The sequence below is a fragment of the Benincasa hispida genome, chromosome 4 (genome assembly GCF_027475165.1).
Source record: "Benincasa hispida cultivar pf3 chromosome 4, pf3_genome.v1.1, whole genome shotgun sequence".
Lineage (NCBI taxonomy): Eukaryota > Viridiplantae > Streptophyta > Magnoliopsida > Cucurbitales > Cucurbitaceae > Benincasa > Benincasa hispida.
In genome coordinates this window covers 23,910,661-23,918,687 of record NC_143481.1, presented here as the reverse complement: position 1 = coordinate 23,918,687, position 8,027 = coordinate 23,910,661, and the positions used below count along the sequence as shown (strand labels likewise).

The window sequence follows — 8,027 nt, the reverse complement described above, 5'->3', positions numbered from 1 at the left end:
GGTTGACTTCACAGAATAGATTTATCATTCTAAATGATGTATATGTAGTTCCCAAGTTAAATAGAAACTTAATTTCTGTAAAGTCTTTGCTTGAATGTAATTATCAACTAAATTTTTCTGTTAATAAAGTGTTTATTTCAAAAAATAGTGTTGATATTTGTTTTGCACAACTGGAAAGTAATTTTTATATGCTAAGGTCGTTAGCAACAAATGCCCTCCATAACATAGAGATGTTTAAAATTGTCGTAACTCAAAATAAGAGACTTAAAATTTCTCCTAAAGAAAATGCTCAACTTTGGCACCTAAGATTAGGACACATCGATCTCAATAGGATTGAGAGGTTGGTGAAGAATGGACTTCTAAACGAGTAAGAAGAAAAATTTTTACTTGTGTGTGAGTCATGCCTTGAAGGAAAAATAACTAAAATACCTTTTACTGGAAAAGGTTATAGGGCCAAAAGGTCTCTAGAACTAGTGCATTCAGATCTTTGTGGTCCGATGAATGTATGAGCTAGGGGAAGTGATGGATATTTTATCACTTTCACTGATGATTATTCTAGGTATGGGTACATTTCTTTAATGCAACATAAGTCTAAATCTTTTAAAAAGTTCAAGGCTGAAGTTGAAAACGCATTAAATAGAACGATTAAAACACTTCGATCTTATCGATGTGGAGAGTTTTTAGATTCTAATTTCTAGAACTATATGATAGAACATGCAATTATTTCCCAACTCTCAGCACTTGGTACACCTTAACAAAATGGTGTATCAGAAAGGAGAAATCGAACCCTGTTGGACATGGTTCGGTCTATGATGAGATACTCTTCCTTACCTAACTCATTTTGGGATTTTGTACTGGAGACTGCAGCTTATATCCTGAATTGTGTTCCCTCCAAGAGTGTTGCCAGAACACCTTTAGAGTTATGGAATGATCGTAAAGCTAGTTTACATCATTTCCATATCTGGGGTGCCCAGCACATGTGCTTGAGCCTAATCTTAAGAAACTGGAACCACGTTCAAGGTTATGCTTATTTGTAGGATACCTCAAGGAACGAAAGGAGATTATTTTATGATCTTAAAGAAAACAAAGTATTTGTATCGACAAATGCTACTTTTCTTGAGAAGGATCATATAAGGGAGCACAGACCTAGAAGTAAAATTATGTTGAATGAGCTTTCCAAAGAAACTACCGAAACTTCAACGAGAGTTGTTGAAGGGCCTATTGCCTCAACAAAAATTGTTGACGTAGGTTCATCTAGTAGGTAAAATCCACCTCAAGTGTTAAGGGAACCTCGACGTAGTGGAAGGGTTGCGAATCCACATATTCGCTATATGGGTTTAACTGAAATCCTAGCTATGGTAGCTGATGATGAGATTGAGATCCACTGTCTTATAAGAAGGCGATGAAGGATGTTGACAGAGATGAATGGATCAAAACCATGGATCTCAAAATAGAGTCTATATATTTCAATTCAGTTTGGGATCTTGTAGATCAACCTGATAGGGTTAAACCTATAGGTTGTAAATGAATCTATAAGAGGAAACGGGGTGCTGATGGGAAGGTGCAAAGCTTCAAGGCTAGACTAGTGGCAAAGGGTTATACCCAGGTAAAGGGAATCGACTATAAAGAGACTTTCTCACCTATTTCCATGCTTAAGTCATTTTGGATCCTCCCATCCATTGCCTCATATTATGACTATGAGATATGGAAAATGGATGTCAAGACTGCTTTTCTTAATAGAAATCTTGAGGAGACTATTTATATGGTGCAGCCTAAAGGATTCATAGTCCAAGGTCAAGAGAAAAATGTTTGTAAGCTGAATCAATCCATTTATGGACTGAAACAGACATCTTGATCTTGGAATATAAGGTTTGATACTACAATCAAATCTTATAACTTTAATCAGAATGTTGATGAGCCTTGTGTATACAAAAAGATCATCAACAGTTCAGTAGTTTTCCTAGTCTTATATGTAGATGATATCCTACTCATTGGGAATGATGTAGGCTTACTGACTATAGTTAAAAATTAGCTAGCTACCCAATTCCAAATGAAATATTTGGGAGAGGCTTAGTGTGTTCTTGGTATTCAGATCCTTCGGGATCGAAAGAATAAAATGCTAGCACTGTTTCAGACATCGTATATTGACAAAATGTTGATCAAGTATTCGATGCAGAATTTCAAGAGGGGCCTTTTGCCTTTCAGGCACGGAGTTACTTTGTCTAAGAAACAGTGTCCTAAGATACCTCAAAAGGTTGAGGAAATGAGACGGGTCCCCTATGCATCTGCCATAGGTAGTCTGATATATGCGATGTTATGTACTAAACTTGACATCTGCTATGCAGTGGAGATATTCAGTAGATATCAGTCTAATCCAGGATATGATCAATGGACATATGTCAAGAACATCCTCAAGTGTCTTCAGAGAACAAGGGACTACATGCTTGTGTATGATTCTAAGGATTTTATCCTTACAAGATACACGAACTCTAATTTTTAGACTGATAAGGATTCTTGGAAATCCACTTTAGGATCAATGTTCACTCTTAACAGTGGCGAAGCACCAAGCAGGTGTGCATTGCAGACTCCACCATGGAGGCTGAGTATGTAGCAGCTTTTGAATCTACTAAGGAGGTCGTTTGGCTTAGAAAATTCCTGACTAATCTGGAAGTTGTTCTAGACATGTCAAAGCCCATCACACTTTATTGTGATAATAGTGGTGTTGTGGCTAATTCTCGTGAGCCTAAGAGTCACAAGCCGACAAGCACATTGAGTGAAAATACCATCTCATCTGAGAGATTGTGCATCGAGGGACGTGATTGCCACGAAGATAAATTCGGAGCACAACGTTGCTAATCCATTTACAAAGGCCCTCACGGCTACAGTGTTTGAAGGTCACCTGCAAAGTATGGGTCTATGGGATAGACCCGGTTGGACTAGGGCAAGTGGGAGATCTTGTACTGGGTGTATTGTGCCCTAGTTTATTATTTTATGTACTTGTAATTTGATTATCTTGTACACCCCACTAGCTTTAGGACAAGTGGGAGATTGTTGGGGTTGATGCCCTAAATCTCGTACGGTCCTATAGTTTGTAAACATTATATGAACAAACATTTCTGTGATTAATAATATATGATATTTTATTCACTTTTGTCTATGAAATATATGATACTTTAGTTGCATTAATCACAAACTAATAAACTAACATCCAAGGTTATTGTTGTAATGTAAACATGTATGTGGAGACATACAGGTGGATCATGTTTAAGTGATAACCTAAATGGTCTGTAATTTATGGATAAGGCTGGGTACCTTATCCTGATGACACTACGAGTATAACCCCACTTTGTCGAGTATAACCCCGCTTTGTAGGTGTTACAAATGTTGTAAAGTGCTACAAATGATCTAATCTTGATCATTCATGTATTAGATATACGAGCATGGATATTCTATACAAAGGAGTTTGTATAAGAGCGAACCACGAAATGCTTAGTCTCTTTATATAACGTCGTTCATAATAGAGACTTTTATTTCACTAGGATAACCATAGGTAACATGATCTTAATCCTAAGTGAGTTGTGAACTCTATTTATGAGGGCGGTCCTTTGATTTTCATGGATGAGAATGCCCAGATCGCCGACTCAACAAGCCTACCATTTTAGGGATTCGTCTGATTGGGGAGCTGGGAACTCAGCTACATAATATAGAATTCATTCCTTCCCCAAAGTAGTGGTAAGTAGATAAATTGCTCCCTTAAGGGCTGATTCTGGATCTTGAACAATGTGGCGCCACACCCTCTCCTGGCCCGAGAGGGGTTTAGTCATGGTGGGACTATGATCTATGATTCATTAGAGGAATTGGTGGTACTTAAGAGTTAGATGTAACTATAGGGGAAAAACGGTAATTTGGCCCAGCTGTACTTACGAGCAATTTGTGAATGGTCATCGTACTGTTGATTGGTTATATCCAATGGACACATAAATAAATCTATAGTGCGAAGAGTGCAGCTATCGATCTTTAATGGAATGCCCGACAATTAACGGATGGTGGATAATGTGATTAAAGAGTTTAATTAGTTATTCACGTACCGTTGGAGTTTCAAGCTACAAGTCCATAAGGTCCCCTTAGTAGCTCAAAAGAATTTAGTTGAGAATAATTTTTTGGGTTAATTTGAAATGTTCAAATTAATGAGAGAGAATTTAATTATATATGATATAATTAAATTAATTCAATTATATATGATATAATTGACCTAATGTATATGATACATTATAGTTTAATTAGAAGAACAAATATTTGAATATGATTCAAATATATTTTCTTGAATAAGATTCATAGTTGTTAAATTTAATATAAATATGATTTATATTAAATGCCATAAAATAGAGAAAAAGAACTATGGTTTATATATTGTATATGATGCAATATTAAAACTATAGGTTATAAATATAATATGATAAGTTAGTTATCATATTTATTTGTATTATTAATTATATTTGATAATTATCTCATTTTTCTCTTAAACCACCCTTAGTGGGAAGTTAAACAGTTTTGTGGTAAATTGGGATAACTGAAATATGATTTTATTATTCCAAAGATCCAATTTACACGATAAAGATCTACTACACGATTTCCTTGAGCGTCTATGTGATAGATACTTAGACTAAATGATTGAGAATTCTTTCTATGCGATAGACTTATCTTCCTCGATCGTCTTCCTCCTCCAACACCAAAAACACCCTCTAACCAAAATAGCCAGAGCCCACCACTCTTGGGTTCTTACTTCGAGAATACCAAGGTAACCAAGTGGTTGTGTCTTTCTTTGGTTCGAGTTTGGTTGCTACTGTTCAAAGTTCGAGGGATTTACTAGAAGAAAAGTTCTTCAAAGGTATAATCTCTAAACTCAATTTCTTATTATAAAGCATGTTGTAATTTAGTTTTAAGCATAATTTGTATTGTTGACTGTAAATATTTATTTCAATCGAAATGGGATTTGGACGATCCATTTCCACTCAAAGGTTCTTTGAAAAACGAGTTCCTTCACAATGCACCCTTTTGGTTGAAACATATAAATACTTTCATCAAGATGAGCATTCAAAAAAGTTGTCTTAACATCCATTTGTCATATTTCATAATCATAAAAAGCAGCAATAGATAAAAGTATTCTAATAGATTTAATCATGGCAACAGGTAGTCTACCCCCTTTCTTTGGATAAAAATTTTTGCCACGATTTTAGCTTTGTAAATTTGTACCTTACCAGTTTGTTCTCATTTTCTCTTGTAGATCCACTTGCAATCAATAGACTTTACCCCATCTGATTTATCTAGAAGTTCCCAGACAAAGCTAAAGTTAGACTCCATTTCAAGGTCCATAGCTTTTATCCATTGGTCTTTATCTACATCCTCCATTGTCTGTTTAAAGGTCAATGGATCCTCTAAGCCATCATCAGGTATGACGACCTGAGTTTCTATTAAACCCATGTATTGATCAAGCTGTTGAACAATCCTCCCACTACGTCGAGGCATTCTCAATTTCGTGAGAAGGATATGACAAGTCAATTTCATTAACAACTTTTGTTGAAGGACCAACTTGATCAACAAATTTTGTTGATTTTTCTGTAAATTCTCTAGACATCTCATTTAATTCCAGTTTACTGCGAGTTTGATGATTTCTTAAGTGGTCTTCCTCTAAGAATGAGATCCACAACTACCTACCCTCTCGGACAGTTGGTTATTACTACTTAACTCAATGAGTGATCATAGGCAAGCATTTAAACAATCATACATTAAGCAAACAGGGTAATTTTTACAGAATAAGCTTAGTTCATCGCATTAACCCTCCCCCTCACCCCGTGAAAAATAGTTACTCATGTTAGAAGAGAAAATGAAGGTAGAGATGGAGAAGATGGTGAAGATAACCATGGTAATAATACGATGAAGATAGAATAGTTATTTACAAAACGAATAATCTCTTAAATAGAATGTAATACAACAACAAAAAGTAGTAGAAAAGTGAAAGGAATGCAGTTATCAGCAATTTCTTACTTCTAACATATGGATGTCAAGGCTACGAAGCTCCGATGATGAATCTGGATGAAGTTTGGAAGATGGAAGTTTTCTTGTTAAAATCTCAAAGTCTCTCTCTATGTGTATCTATGTTTGTATATCGGGCGTCAATGCTCTATTTATAGAGCCACGCACTAGAAACTGTTTGGAATTCCCGCTCTGATTAGTCATTATCATCTAACATGGTAAGTGCAGATGTCGACATATCAATCATAATCAACATTCTGGATGCTTGATAGAAGATCGCTGGGCTCAGAGATCCCGAGGCATGTGACCAATTGTTTGTTCATCGAGTAGGAGTTCAGCGCATGCAACGAAGTCCTGTGATCAACTGCAAAATAGACACTTTTGGCGCAATTTACTCATGATATGCGGTCAGCGAGAAACTTTAGTGCACTTTAGCATAAGAATAATATTCAACATGAATTCCTAGCCTAATCAACGCATATTTGCCTATTATATTCTAAGTAAAAGACTACAATAACTTGTATTTCAACAAGTTAACAAAGCTAAAATGTTGCTTATTATGAACTTGTTAGAAATGGTTGGTGGTTGATTGATGCTACTCTATGAAGATTTTATGATAAAACTAAATATGATAAATCTTTTGACAGAAACATAAGTTAATGGTTTGAACAAAAACTTGAGTCAACTCTTATTTTTATGAGTAGGGGCTAAGGAGTTCCTACAGGTTGCAGTGAATAGGACATACTTTTACTTAATGTGAATAAATTTATTTTTCAATTTGAGCTTTTTAAGTGTTTCGATACGGTTTCTTTTTCAACTAATTTCATACTTAAGCAAGCAAACTACCATTTAATTGTTTAAAGCGTGGTTTTGTCTTTTGTTAACATAAATAGGTAGTCCATGTTTCTCAATTTTGGTGGATAACCTCACCTTATGGGTGACTAGTTTTCATTGAGGCCAATCATTAAAAAATAAGCCTTCAATTAGTGTTTATCAAATGGTTATTCTCTCTCATTCCCTTATAAAGTTTTAAAGTAAATTGTAGGTTTATGGTTGCATTTACTTGGAGATAAAATAGACAGATCGTCGGTTGCAAGTACCAAACTATTGATGAGAGATTTTGGCAGGTACATAATACTTCTTCAATCAGAGTTATTTTGGGAAATTGCTGGAATGTTTCTGCATCTTTCAATATGCTATTTGGCTAGGTACATCGATATTGAATCAATCAAACGCGTAATTTTAGTGTTTCTTTCTTAGCATAGTTATTGCCCTAAGCTTTGTTGATGCTGAGCATATTTTTCAATTGTTGCTTGCTTTATTTCCAACTAAATTATGGAGGTGGGGAAGATCTGCTATGATTTTTTTCTGTTATTCATTTGTTTTTCTTTCTTCTTCTTCTTCTTCTTCTTCTTCTTCTTCTTCTTCTTCTTCTTCTTCTTCTTCTTCTTCTTCTTTCTTTTTTGTTTTTTCAGTTGATGCAAGTGATTCATATTTCCCTTGTTCCTGCAGTTTAGTAGTTTGGGTATTTATTTTGAAGTTTTTCGTTTTCTATTTTCATCTTAGAAATATTAAACATCTCGATGTGTTTCTTGATTTGATAGATTGTGATAACTTCTTCAACCTCACTCCAACAACTTGCTCAATTTCCTTATCGAAGATTTCAATGTCGATTTCACCACAAGTGAGAACTTCCTCACAAATTTCGATTCAATTCAACTCATGATCCATCTTTCACTTCATCCAACTCGACAACATCAAACTCTTTATCTAGTAGATAAACCTTTACACGAGCAAAAAGATTAGAAAAAAAATGAAAGTTCAATTATTCTATGATGTATAATCTTGAATGCTTGTGAAATTTATATTTTATCATCTTATATGGTTGCAAATTATATTTGGTGTACTTTTATTGTTGGATAATTTCTTTATTTTGTAATATATAAATGGATTATGCAATTTTAATTATGAAAGGAAGTTATAGAATTTGATGA

At 34.8% G+C, this 8,027-nt stretch overlaps 1 long non-coding RNA gene across 1 annotated transcript; it reads left to right on the top strand.

The window, feature by feature from the left end:
- The first annotated feature begins 6,963 nt into the window (after positions 1-6,963).
- On the top strand, positions 6,964-8,027 carry LOC150036587 (uncharacterized). Its single transcript, XR_016529443.1, has 2 exons — positions 6,964-7,160; positions 7,638-8,027. It is a non-coding gene; the product is annotated as an uncharacterized LOC150036587 (long non-coding RNA).